This window comes from Lithobates pipiens, unplaced genomic scaffold (genome assembly GCF_037356315.1).
Source record: "Lithobates pipiens isolate NorthernLeopardFrog02 unplaced genomic scaffold, aLitPip1_a1.2 Scaffold_8, whole genome shotgun sequence".
Lineage (NCBI taxonomy): Eukaryota > Metazoa > Chordata > Amphibia > Anura > Ranidae > Lithobates > Lithobates pipiens.
This window is the reverse complement of record NW_027507903.1, coordinates 399115379-399129889: the sequence shown is the minus strand read 5'-3', so window position 1 is coordinate 399129889 and position 14511 is coordinate 399115379. Positions and strand designations below refer to the sequence as shown.

At 44.4% G+C, this 14511-nt stretch overlaps 1 protein-coding gene and 1 long non-coding RNA gene across 2 annotated transcripts in view; both read right to left on the bottom strand.

Moving 5' to 3' along the window:
- The window catches only part of NUDCD2 (NudC domain containing 2), a 39860-nt gene that overhangs the window by 22737 nt on the left and 2612 nt on the right, over positions 1–14511 (bottom strand). The gene's annotated exons all lie outside the window — the stretch shown is intronic.
- LOC143964327 (uncharacterized) lies at positions 1734–5991 on the bottom strand. The gene is made up of 3 exons (XR_013271119.1): positions 4584–5991; positions 4383–4484; positions 1734–2637 (listed from the first exon to the last, which is right to left on the bottom strand). It is a non-coding gene; the product is annotated as an uncharacterized LOC143964327 (long non-coding RNA).

Genomic DNA, 14511 nt, shown 5'->3' with positions numbered 1-14511 from the left:
AAAAAAGGGGGGGGGGGGGTATGATTGAGGATTACTATTGGATAGTGTGGTTTTATTACCAAAACATTCCGAAAGTGTGACAAGAATGGCAGACATACTTGGAGCCGTGCTCAACCACTGCCCATTCACTATAGTGATTATATACTTCCCTAATACTAACCAAAAGGCCTTCTTAAAAACACTCAAGAATAAGACCCCATTCACACCTGAGCGTTTTGTAGCTTGACGCCTGAAGCTACAAAACGCTGGAGGGGAAAAAATCCATTATTCTCAATGGAGATGGTTCACATCTCCACTCCAAGTCGCCTGAAGCCCTACGCCTGAAGCTCAAACAAGTTCTGGACCCTTTTTTGTCACGCAAATCTGGCTGATTTGGGCGTTTTTATTCCCATAGAAACGAATGGAAACGCTCGATTCAAGCATTTAGCGCGACAACGAGCGTTTCTATGTGCGTTTTGTCGCTGTATCTGCTCAAGAGAAAATATAATTTACATAAGGAAATGACATAAAGGACATAAAAAATACACAGATCACCATTTTTAGCTCACATGGAGACCAGCAATATGGAAGGAGAACTGGATGAGACAGTATGTCTCCTAGATCAGGAGAGCTTCATAAGAATGGTGAAGGAGCACCCCTGTCTGTATGATACTAGAGATGCATGCTACAAACTGCGAGCGAGCAAGGGGAGGGCATGGAATCAGATTGCCATCCAAGTTTTTACAAACTGGGCAGACCTAACTGGCCATGTGAAGGATGAGAAAGGCAAGAGAAACCCCTGCAAACATAACCACAATAGGGACATAATAGGATGATTAGTACATAAGGCCCCTTTCACACTGGGGCAGTGCGGGTGTTGGTGGGTTGGCGCTTTGCCGTCGTTTTGTTTGCGGTATGCGGCCACTAGCGGGGCTGTTTTAACCCCCGCTAGCGGCCGAAAAAGGGTTACAATCGCACACAAAGCACCGCTGCATTAACCCTTTTTCGGCCGCTAGCGGGGGTTAAAGCCGCCCTGCTAGTGGCCTCTAGAACGCTGGCAAAGGGCTGCAATCGCACACAAAGCACTGCTGCAGCGGCCCTTTGCCAGCGTTCTAGCGGCCGCTAGCAGGGCGGTTTTTATCCCCGCTAGCGGCCGAAAAAGGGTTACAATCGCACACAAAGCACCGCTGCATTAACCCTTTTTCGGCCGCTAGCGGGGGTTAAAACCGCCCTGCTAGCGGCCTCTAGAACGCTGGCAAAGGGCCGCAATCGCACACAAAGCACCGCTGCAGCGGCCCTTTGCCGGTGGTATAGCCACGCTGGCCCATTGATTTCAATGGGTAGGAGCGGTATTCACCGCTCCCAAGATGCTGCTAGCAGGGCTTTTTTTTACCATCCTGCTAGTGCACCGCTCCAGCACTCCGGCTTTCACAGTGCAGTGAAAGGAGTCGCTTTTTCAGGTGCTATACAGGCTCCTTTCTCTCCATTGTGAAAGCCGGAGGGCTTTCACACTGGAGCGGTGCTCTAGCTAGTGAATACACCGCTCCTTCACTGCTTCCGCCTGAACAATGCCACAGTGTGAAAGGGGCCTATGCATGGGAGTATGAGTATAGTATTAGCAGAATGTCAAATACATGATGACACACTCTGACCCCTAGTGGATATTGGAAGGATACTGCACACAAAGATAAATATATATTTAAAAAAAAAAAAAAAAACATGGGACTTCTTATCAATACATCAAAGCATTTTTATTAACAATTCAGTACAGCATAGTATATGGTATTTACAAAGAACTAAAGTTTTTAATTTATTATATTGCCTCAAGCTGCCATGGGACCTGTCCTGCTGAAGACATGAAGTAGGAGGCAAATTGATCCCTGACCTGTGTCCCTTGTCTGCTTCCACGAACATCGGTCCAATGAGCTCTTTCCATGTTCTCATGTACTGGGTCCTCGAAGTCAAATCCATCCAGCTGGTGAACAAAATTATGCAAGGCACGTGCAGCTTTAACAACACAAACTGCATTTTGCATGTTCAGAACAATGGGAGTGTGCAGTACCCGCCATTTGTTTGCCAATATGCCAAATGCATATTCGACAACGCAACGTGCTCGTGTTAGTCTATGATTAAACACACTCCCCTGTTCAGTCAGGCTGTGCCCCGAGTAAGGCCGTAGAAGATGCTCACTCAGAGCAAAGGCCTCATCTCCAACAAAAACACTGGGTAGCGGAGGGCCATTTGTGCCAGGGAGTGGCCTGTTTTCTGGAAGGTCCAGAGAATTGTTGCGCAGCAGGTGTCCAAATGATGAATGTGAAAAAATAGCAGAGTCAGCGCTGCTGCCATATGATCCAATGTCAATGCAGCTGAAGCAATAATTCGCATCAGCCACTGCCATTAACACAAAAGAAACCCATGGGCTTTACGATGCGAATATATTTCCCATCGATGGCTCCAGCACAGTTGGGGAAGTTGCAGCGTTTCCAGAAAACATCCGAGATCCTTGACCAATCTTCCGCTGTAGGTTTTTTGAAAACAATATCCTTTTGTATGTCATAAATAGCAGAGCAAGTGTCACGAATTATGTAACTTGTTGTAGATTTTACAACACGAAAGGCATAGTGTAAACTCGATAAAGATTGTCCGGTTGCTAGGTACCTACAAAGAAATAAACATATATATTTTAATGTGTTTTTTAACAGTTAAACTGCTCACAATAAAGTGGAAGAGTATACGTGATGCCTACACTCGACATCTAAGACGGAAAAGGGAATTTAGGAGTGGATCTGGGGCATGTGCTCCGAGAGATTATCTGCATGCAAAATGGAATTCCTTCGGCCATTGCTGGCTTTGGGGCGGTAAGCTATCATCTGTACGAATGTCATTAAACAAAATGTAAAGAGAAAGTTATAATAATTCAATTCTATTTTCAGGACTGAAAACTGCTGGGAGGACAGTAATCCAAATGAGGATTTGGACACAGATGCTAGTCAGCAAGCAAGCCAAGCATCAGGTGATCAAAGTCAGCAAGCAAGCCAAGCATCAAGTGATCAAGCAGGCCGAGATCTGGAGAGCCAATTGTCGACTCCAGCACGGTCTACATCTGAGACACATGTGGGAGATGAGGAGTCCCCACCATCCATTTCTGCTCGTGTACCTGCTAGAGCAATAAGAAGGAAGGCTCCTGAATCTGACTTCAACCGCATGCTGGACATTATGGCCAGTATGTCAGAAAAAATGAGCAGCAACAGGTCTCATGTGCAGGTTTCTGCAAGATGTCTGGAAGGTCTGATGGAGAAGGTACCATCAGAACTCCAGGCAGACATGTTGGCAGGTACCATATGCTATATTGCGACTTTTATTCCACCAACCCCCACATATAGGCCCTCAGAGCCTCCGCCACCTTATTGTCCCTATGCAAATCACCCCCCGCCCCATCTGCCAGCACCACCACCCTCTCATTACCTTCCTCTGCCAACACCACCACCTTCAAATTACTTTCCTCTGCCAACACCACCACCCCCTTCTAATTGGAAGCAAAATGAGAATCCCTCTACCTCCACCTGGTCACAATATGGCCATTTTTTTGGGTTTATGAGCTACGTTAGCTCTATTTCTTTGTTGAGCTGTATATGTGCAAAATGAACAGAAAAAGTTATATTTTAAATAAAAAAAAAATAAAGTTTTTATTTGGCTTTAAAAATGTGTGATTGATGTTTATTTTATGCATATAAAAAATTATTCATATTAGGTTCTTCATTAATCTCAGTTAAGCCCCAAATCAATTTGCAGCCAAAGGACCAGACCCCTTTTTGTGATTCGGCACTGCGTCGCTACAATTGCGCGGTGCAACGTGGCTCCAAAACAAAATGTATGTCCTTTATAGGGGATAGTTTTATAGCATTTTTATCTTTTTTTTGTTCCTGTAATGGCGGCGATCAGCGATTTTTATTGTAACTGCGACATTTTTAACACATTTTTGGACACTGGCAGGAAGGCATTAACCACTAGGGGCAGTGTAGGTGTTATGTATGAAGTTATGTGTTTTTTTATTTTAGTGGGCGTGGCCTGGCATGTGACGTCACTGATTGTCTTTCCGATCTGTGACAGCCACAGTAGGAAGCACGGGGAGAGGTTTGTCTACTCGGATCTCTCCTCGTTCTTCAGCTCTGTGACCCGATTGCGGGACACCAGCGGCGATCAGGTCCGCTGGTCCCGCGGCCATGGTCACAGAGCTCAGGACCGGGTCAGGAACGCACCATCGGCGGGGCACTCCCAAACCACGGCTGGGCACTGAGCAACGTACAGGTATGTGCTTGTGCCCAGCCGTGCCATTCTGCCGATGTACATTGGCGTGAGGTGGCAAGTGGTTAAAAAATTTAATAGAAATATGAAAATATTACCTCAGTGTGATAATTAGTCGTTCCACAGGGGGTATACTGCTCCGAAAATATGTGTCCATTCGTTGCAACCGACAACTGAGTAAACCCAGTAACTTATCAAAGCTGTGAAAAAAAAATAACAAATATGGTGTTTATTAGTGGACGTTATAAAATAAGACAGGAACAATGTCAAACATCATGAATCCAACTATTTTGACTAACCTTTTTATGGACATCCTGGTGTAGTCCAAAAATGTATCTTCATGGTCAAGTAGGTCACTGTACATAAGCCAAAATTGCCCTGTCTCTTCCCGATCGGCAATTACGGGGTGGATCCAATATCTGCGTGCCCTCTTCTTCCTCCTCCCTCATTCATGCAGAAAAAATGTGGCAACAGCGGATGCTGCCACAAAACATGCCATCTCATCATCACTCATCTTTGTAGTAGATATGGAGCAGGGAGCACAATGCTGAACCGGAAGTACAATAACCAAGTACAGTACCCAAGAAGCAGATGAAAAAAGATGACTATTTTTCCTATTGGCTGAAAAAAACCTGCAGAAGTTAAAAAACGCCAGAAAACGCTGTATGCAAACGCGCGACAAAACGCCAGTAAAAACGCTACGCTCGGGTGTGAATGCAGCCTAAGAGTGGAAGCCCTCCACCATAGTCACCTCATTCTCTGTGGGGATTTTAATGAAGGGATAAACAATTCCCTAGATTCTACTAGCCTGACCAGACGGAAACCCAACATCCTTAGCTCACTCTTAACCTGAAGGTCCAGATGTTTGGAAGAGCTCATATGGGTTGGAGAGAGAACACTTTCTTCTCCTAAGTATTACATGTGTACTCTACAAGTTACATGGCTCTGTTGGACAATACTGTACAGCAGACTAAGGGCACCATGATTAGAATAACATGGTCTGATCAAGTGCATCGCCAGCGATTCTTAGAGAGCAACACACTATACCCTTAGGCTCCGTTAACATATAGGCGTTTTGAATAGCAAGCGGAATCGCTGCAATTCTGCCAACAATTCCATTATGTCTCAATGGCCCCCCAAACACCATTCAATTCTGCTGCGATTGTCGTGCAACAAATCGCCCAACCCAAAAAGTTACGGAAATTTTGAGTGACACACTGCGTGATAGCAACGCAATTTGTCACCTGACAATCGTGGCAGAATCAAGCCAAATTTGGGGTGCCTTTAAGAAACACACGTGTCCCGTGTTTTGCTACTATTCTGGAATTCAAGTCGCCTATGACATGGAGGTTGAATACCAGCTTATTGTACAACTCTGTCCATGAGTGTTAAGTCAAGAAAGAACTGGTGGATTTCTTTACCGTAATGAAAACTCAGTTGCTAGTGTCAATTCCCTCTGGGCTGCTCATAAAATCTATGCAAGAGGAGTCTTCATGAAACTGGGTGTGCAGGAGAAATGTAAGAAGATGCAATTGCTAAGGGAACTACTACTCCATAAATACCCTGGAAAACGAAAATAAAAACTTTATACCCTAGAATAAGTTAAAGCCACCCCGCACCAGCAGCAGGAGCCAATGAGGAGACAGAGAACCCGGGAGAGCCGCTGCTCTCATGCACATCCCTGGATCAGGGTGGGGCTTGGGTAAGTATCAGGGGGCTGGGGGTAAAAAAAAAAAAATAATAATAATAATAATAATAATAATAATAATAATAAATCCTGCCTTTCGAACCGCTTTAAAAAGTGGAACTGCAGTCTGCTCACATAATTTGTATTAAAAACATCTTTGCCATTCTTAAAAGGGGTTGTAAAGGTAAATGTTTTTTCACCTTAATGCATTCTATGACCAAAGTATGGTCACCACATTCAATTACCTGGAATATCTAGGTCAGATTCTCAACCTAGAAGAAATCTTCCATAAAACCATGAAGGCTGCTAAAATACTTGGGTCCGATCATAGGTACACCCAGAAAAGGGTATTTCTACCCCAGGCAAAGATCAGTGCCATAAAAAGGAACTGATTTAGGTGGTCAAAGATGAATTTCTTCTATTTAACTTTGCATGAGGTTGTTGGGAAAGATGGTGGCTTCATTCGAGGTCATTCCTCATGCTTAGTTTCATTTGAGACTGCTGCAAAACCGTATCCTATCAGCTTGGAACAAAGGGTTCAAGCTCTACATTCCCAATGTGTCTGACTCCAAAGCCTACAGCGCCCAATCTTGTCTGATCTTGGAGGCTAAGCAGGGTCGGGCCTGGTTAGTACCCGGATGAGAGACCACCTGGAAATACCAGGTGCTGTAGGCTGGGTGTGCCAGAGCCTCAGTTTATGGTCAATATCCAAAAATGTACTAAGGGGAAAATCCTTCCTTCAGTTACATGGGAAGTAGTAACAACACATACCAAACTTTTTTGTTTAGGTTGGGGGAACAGTCTTGGAAGACGCAACTGTCCAAGAGAAGTGGCCCAGATCCGAAATGGCCTTGCCCATTAAAATTTCAGAAATTCAGGCAGAGCTCTTGGTCCTGAACATTCAGTTTACGGTATTGTCCTGCCAGGATTCAATTTGACAATGCCACAGCAATGGCATATATTTATCACCAAGGGGGCATAAGAAGTTGTGCGGCCCAGAGAAAGGTGAATCATATCCTATCTTGGGCAGAAAACATTGTACTTTGCCTATCGGCAGTCTTCATTCTAGGAACACAGATATCGTCCTGTCAATATGTCAAAAATGGGGGATCCCAGATATAGATCTGTTTGCATCCAGGTTCAACAAAAATCAACAACTTTGTGTAAAGAACAATAGATCCTCTAGCATGTGGAACAGATGCCTTGCTATTCCCGTGGAATCGGGTCTCACAGATTTATGCATTTCCTCCTATTCTGCCTGCGTCCACGACTTCTTCGCAGGACCAAGCAGGAAGGGAAGTTGTTGATTCTTGGTATGCAGAGATCGTAAAGATGGCAGTAGGGGACCCTTGGACCCCACCATCATGGCCAGACCTTCGCTCGCAAGGTCCGGTGTTCCATCCTACTTTACAAACACTAAATTTAATGGTCTGGCTCTGAAGAAGCGTGGGCTGTTAGGTTCAGTAGTTTCTACCTTGGTTAATGCAAGGGAGCTGGCATCCATAATTATATATTATGGAGTCTGGGGAACATGCATCCCAGGAAATAGGTCAAAGGTAGAATCCTTGACTTTCTGCAGATGGGGTGGGAAATAAGGCTGGCCTTGAGTGCTAAAGACAGGTCTCTGCCTCATCGGTATTATTAAAAAATGACCACTTGCTTCGAAATTTTTTTGGTTCGTAACTTTCATGGCACAACGCAGCGTAATCTCCAATTAGGTAATCCCTGAACCCTTGGGACTTGAATTTAGTTTTGTCGGCAAAGAAATACATTTTTTCTGGTAACCATATCTGCGGCAATAAGGGTATCGGAATTGGATGCGCTTTCTTGTAATCCCACATAGTAAATACTATGGCTCTGTGCCCCGTGATGTACGATTAAAGAAAATAGGATTTTTATAACAGCTTAGCTGTAAAAATCCTTTTCTTTTCAAGTATATCACGGGACACAGAGGTCCCAGCCCTTTTTCTAGTATACACTTGTATTGCTTTGCTACAAAACTGAGATACTCCCAGTAGTGGGAGGGGTTATATAGGGAGGCAAATTCCTGTTCAGGGTGTGCCAGTGTCCAGCACCTGAAGGTGGACTATAATCCACATAGTAATTACTATGGCCCTGTGTCCCATGATGTACTTCAAAAGAAAAGGATTTTACAGGTAAGAGGTTATAAAAATCCTATTTTTTGCCATATTGAGGGCAAGGAGGGCTTTTCCAGCCTTGTTTCCATATACGTAATAGCGCATTTTAAGGCGCTTCTGGTGACGATCAAAACTTTCTAAGAGGTGGCGTCTCAAATCGAGACTACGTTTGATCAGTTTCATTTTGAGGTCAATAGATGGCTTGGTTTTATTGAGTGTGTCAGTTGACTGGAGAGTTGAGGCGCTGCTTCCTCAGTTTCTTTTTCCTAGCCTCTAATTGAATGAAGAGGCCCAGCATAAAAGCCTTATGCGAGGCCCATAAAATATTGGGATCAACAATCTCCAAAAAATGTCAAAGGTTAGTACAAAGAGTACATCATCTCTCAAGTAGCTGTCATGGAAGATTAGGGGGAAAGTCTCTCTAAGCCTTCGTTCATACCGAACATGGCTTTGAAATCGTGCAAGTTCATCTGAACTCCCACGATTTCAAAGCCCCATTTCAGTCTTACTTCAGGGGCGACATGAGAGACATCTGTGTGGGTTCATACACAGATGTCTATTGAAATCGCCCCCGAAGTCGACAAAAGCAGTGAAGGAACAACTTTTGGGAATCGTTGCCACACAGCAAAATCAACGTCACAGCGATTGCTGGCAATAGGCTTTGATGTGAATGGGGGCTTATGCAGTGTTTAACCTCCCCCTGCCCCCCAGTCAAGGCACCCTTTAGAATTGAGTACAACCCCAGGGCACAAAAGTCAGAGGGCTTGTCCACAATGAGGTGCTTCTGAGCCCAATCACTTTTTTGTGTGTTTTGTTTTTATTAGGCTTCTCTATGCTCGTGAAAAAAGCAAAAAGATGCTGGCATTATGTCTAAATTAGGCCCCACCAAAATACATGGTACTGCGGTACCATGTGTTTAAAGCAGATGTAAACCCTCACCTATACCCAGTGAAGTGAATAGTCTCAGATTATACACAGATGAAACAAATCTCCCTACATAAATTTTACATGTATATCTGCTGTCTTCATCTTTGTATACCATTTAGAAAGTGCACATCTTGTTGGGAGATTTTCTCTGCCTGGTTAACACTGCAGTGAAGCCTGGGCATACAGCCAAGACAGATGATTGGAGGAAAGGCACACACACACACACACACACACACCCCCTCCTCATAGGTAGAGACTTTCAGCTCTGTTAGTTGAATAGTTCAGAGAACTTGTCAGGAGTCATCAGCCTGATAACAGAAGAATGGAGCAGGAGACAGCTACAGAACATAGTGCTTTGAAGAGAGAAAAAAAAAAACACTGCAGATATATGTGCCCAGCTCAAATTTAATGAATTGGGTTTACATCCACTTTAAGTGGCTGCAAACATGCAATTGATGGATGTGTGGGGGTGCTATTAAAGCGGAGGTCCACCCTAAAGTGGACCTTCTGCTCATCGGAACCCTCCCCCCCTCCGGCGCCACAATTGGCACCTTTCAGGGGGGAGGGGGGTGCAGTTACCTGTACAGTACAGGTATCTGCACCCACTTCCGGGATAGCTCTCTGCGGAAAGGGGCGTATATTACGCCCCTTTCTGCAAGTGCCCCGCTGCCTGCTGGGAAAACACACAGATCCCAGAGGCAGCAGGAAACGTCCTTATTGCGCAGCGCTGCTCGCGCATGCGCAGTAGGGAACCGGGAAATGAAGCCGAAAGGCTCCATTTCCTGATTCCCATACCCAAGATGGCGGCGGCAGCACCCGAGAGACGATCTACAGATCGGCTTCGGGTGCCGATATCGCGGGCGCGCTGGACAGGTAAGTGTCACTATTTTAAAAGTCAGCAGCTGCAGTATTTGTAGCTGCTGGCTTTAAAAAAAAAAAAAAAAAAAAAAAAAAGCGGAGTCCCGGCGGACTCCCGCTTTAAGAATTAACCACTTCAATACAGGGCATTTATACACCCTTCCTTCCCAGACCAATTTTTAGCTTTCAGCGCTCTCACACTTTGAATGCTAATTACTCAGTCATGCAACACTGTACCCAAACAAAATGTTTATCTTTTTTTCATACAAATAGAGCTTTCTTTTGGTGGTATTTAATCAATACTGGGTTTTTTATTTTTTTGCGACATGAAGTGGAAAAAAAAAAAAAAAACCCACACAAACACTTAGTTTCTATGATAAAATTTTGCAAATAATTCATTTTTGTTCATAAATTTGGGCCAAATTTTATATTGCTACATCTCTTTGGTAAAAAATAACCCAAATTAGTGGATATTATTTAGTCTCTTTGAAAGTTATAGAGTCTAAAGCTATGGTGCAAATCATTGACAATGTATCACATCTGATGCACTGATGGCCTATCTCATTTCTTGAGGCCCCGAAATGTCAGGAAAGTACAAATATCCCCCAAATGACACCTTTTTGAAAAGTAGACAGTCCAAGGTATTTAGTAAGAGGCATGATGAGTTTTTTCCCACAGTTTTTGGGAAAATTAAGAATTTTTATTTTATTATTTTTTCACAAAATTGTCATAACAAGTTATTTCTCACACACAGCATATGCATGCTTCCAATTACACCTCAAAATACATTCTGCTACTCATCCCGAGTATGGTGATACCACATGTGTGGGACTTTTACACAGCCTTGCCACACATAGAGGCCCAACATGCAGGGAGCACCGTCAGGGTTTCTAGTAGCATAAATTACACCTCTAATTTCCTAATGACCTATTACATTTGTGAAGGCCCTGGAGCACCAGGACAATGGAATTACCCACAAAATTACCATTTTGGAAAGCAAACACCCCAACGTCTATTCTAGGAGGCCTAAATGATACTTTTGAACAGTTCATTTTTTTCCACAAATCTTCGGAAAACGCGGAAAGAAAATGAAAACGTACACCCGTATTTATCGGTATATAAACACGCACACTGCTTGTAGATATATCCTTACTTGCTTAGTATTGTTGTAAGCTTTTTTGTTCTTTAGAATGTCACTGAGCATGGCCAGATCTCCCCTGATTTAGGGCACACCACTAATATCCCAGGAGACTTCATAATCACTTAGAGCTTCCTCCTACACCCATGTGACATTACATGTAGTGTAAAACTGGCCATTACTGCAGTCTTATCAGTTGAAGCTGATAAAACTGACAAAGGCAAACAGACAATTGGCACAAGTAAATACTATGAAATAAAACAAGTCAGCTATGAACATGGAAGCAGGGCTGCCATAGAAACGTTGGATTGAGGAGGCTTGGTTAACAGTACAGGAAGTGTTCAATGTACAGTGCCTTGCGAAAGTATTCGGCCCCCTTGAACTTTTCAACCTTCTGCCACATTTCAGGCTTCAAACAATCACCAACAAGTGGGACACAATTGTGAAGTGGAATGAAATCTATTGGCTAATTTAAACTTTTTTAGCAAATAAAAAACTGAAAAGTGGTGCGTGCAAAATTATTCGGCCCCTTTACTTTCAGTGCAGCAAACTCACTCCAGAAGTTCAGCGAGGATCTCTGAATGATCCAATGTTGTCCTAAATGACTGATGGTAATAAATAGAATCCACCTGTGTGTAATCCAATCTCTGTATGAATGCACCGGCTCTGTGATAGTCTCAGGGTTCTGTAGAAAGCACAGAGAGCATCATGAAGACCAAGGAACACACCAGGCAGGTCCGCAATACTGTTGTGGAGAAGTTTAAAGTCGGATTTGGATACAAAAAGATTTCCCAAGCTTTAAACATCCCAAGGAGCACTGTGCAAGCGATCATTTTGAAATGGAAGGAGTATCAGACCACTGCAAATCTACCAAGACCTGGCCGTCCCTCTAAACTTTCAGCTCAGACAAGGAGAAGACTGATCAGAGATGCAGCCAAAAGGCCCATGATCACTCTGGATGAACTGCAGCTGAGGTGGGAGAGTCTGTCCATAGGACAACAATCAGTCGTACACTGCACAAATCTGGCCTTTATGGAAGAGTGGCAAGAAGAAAGCCATTTCTCAAAGATATCCATAAAAGTCTCGTCTAAAAAGTTTGCCACAAGCCACCTGGGAGACACACCAAACATGTGGAAGAAGGTGCTCTGGTCAGATGAAACCAAAATCGAACTTTTTGCCCACAATGCAAAACGATATGTTTGACGTAAAAGCAACACAGCTCATCACCCTCAACACACATCCCCACTGTCAAACATGGTGGTGGCAGCATCATGGTTTGGGCCTGCTTTTCTTCAGCAGGGACAGGGAAGATGGTTAAAATTGAGGGGAAGATGGATGCAGCCAAATACAGGACCATTCTGGATGAAAACCTGTTGGAGTCTGCAAAAGACCTGAAACTGGGACGGAGATTTATCTTCCAACAAGACAATGACCCCAAACATACAGCAAAATCTACAAAGGAATGGTTCACAAATAAACGTATCCAGGTGTTAGAATTGCCAAGTCAAAGTTCAGACCTGAATCCAATCGAGAATCTGTGGAAAGAGCTGAAAACTGCTGTTCACAAACGCTCTCCATCCAACCTCACTGAGCTCGAGCTGTTTTGCAAGGAAGAATGGGCAAGAATTTCAGTCTCTCGATGTGCAAAACTGATAGAGACATACCCCAAGCGACTTGCAGCTGTAATCGCAGCAAAAGGTGGCTCTACAAAGTATTAACGCAAGGGGGGTCGACGAATTTTGCACGCCCCACTTTTCATTTTTTTTATTAGTTAAAAAAGTTTCAAAAATCCAATAGATTTTGTTCCACTTCACAATTGTGTCCCACTTGTTGGTGATTCTTCACAAAAAATAAAAATTTTATATCTTTATGTTTGAAGCCTGAAATGTGGCAAAAGGTTGAAAAGTTCAAGGGGGCCGAATACTTTCGCAAGGCACTGTAAGGGCAGAAATACACTCCACTGTGGACTCAGAAAACTCTACTTAAGATGGCGCTGCCTAACCCCTGGAAACAAGTTTTTTAACGTTTCTTTAACCTCCTGGCATCACGGCCACAGCGCGGATGTGAATTTCCGGGAGGCCGTCATAGGATGGCCTCCACTGGGCACGCTCCCTGCAGGGCGCACACCGAGTCACTGAGACTCTGGTGATCACCAATCCGAGTAAGGGGCCGGTCCCTTACCATGTGATCAGCTGTCAGCCAATGACAGCTGATCACATGATGTAAACAAAAGCTTGGTGATCGTTTATTTTTTTTACTCTCCTCATGCTGACATCGGTCCAAAAAGGAAGAGCCAATTATGCCTCATTTATAAACAGTAACAGTGCCCAAAAGTGCCACCTATCGATGCCCAAAAGTGCCACCTATCGATGCCCAAAAGTGCCACCTAGAAGTGCTGCCTATCAGTGTAATCAGTGTCCATCACTGCCAACTATTGGTGCCCATCAGTGCCGCCTCATCAGTGTACATTAACCACTTAAGGACCGCCGCATGTCAATGTACGTCGGCATAATGACACCGACAGGCACAAGCACATACATGTATGTGCTTGCCTTCCAGCGGGTGGGGGGTCCGATCGGACCCCCTCCCGCTGGCTGCGGCGGTCTGTTTCGCTTCAGGAGCGATCCAGGATGAGGGGATGGCCGTTGGTTTCTGGCCATCCCCTCTCGATCGCTCCTGGCGAATGAGAAGCTTGCCCCGCCTGTGTAGTGTAAACACAGGCAGGGAGGAAGTGATGTCATTCTCCTCAGGAGAACACATAGTAAGTGCACTAAACACTACACTGACATGTAGGTACACATAGGCACACAAATCATCCCCCGATCACACCCCCCCCCCCCCCCCCCAGTCAGTGTCACTGATTGCAGTGATCATTTATTTACTGATCACTGCATTTAGTGTTGTGACAGTAAAAAGTGTCAGGGCAGGGCACCCCCCCCCCCACCCCCCCAATAAAGGTTTAACCCCCTGATTGCCCCTAGAGTTAACCCTTTCACCCCCTTTTGCCAGTGTCACTAAGCAATCGTTTTTCTGATCGCTGCATTAGTGTCACTGGTGCCCCTAGGTAGCTAGTGATTTTTTTAGGTTCACAGCCAGGTTTTTATAGCGCTAGGTACCCCCATATACTACCTAATAAAGGTTTTAACCCCCTGATTGCTGGTGAAAGGGTTAACTCTAGGGGCAATCAGGGGGTTAAAACCTTTATTAGGTAGTATATGGGGGTCCCTGACGCTATATAAAAACCTGACGGGGAACCTAAATAACTAACTGGCTATCCAGCGTCACCAGTGACACTTATACGGTGATTGCTGGTGAAAGGGTTAACTCTAGGGGCAATCACCGTATAAGTGTCACTGGTGACGCTGGATAGCCAGTTAGTTATTTAGGTTCCCCGTCAGGTTTTTATATAGCGTCAGGGACCCCCATATACTACCTAATAAAGATTTTAAAGTGGTTGTAAACCCTTACAAACCACTTTG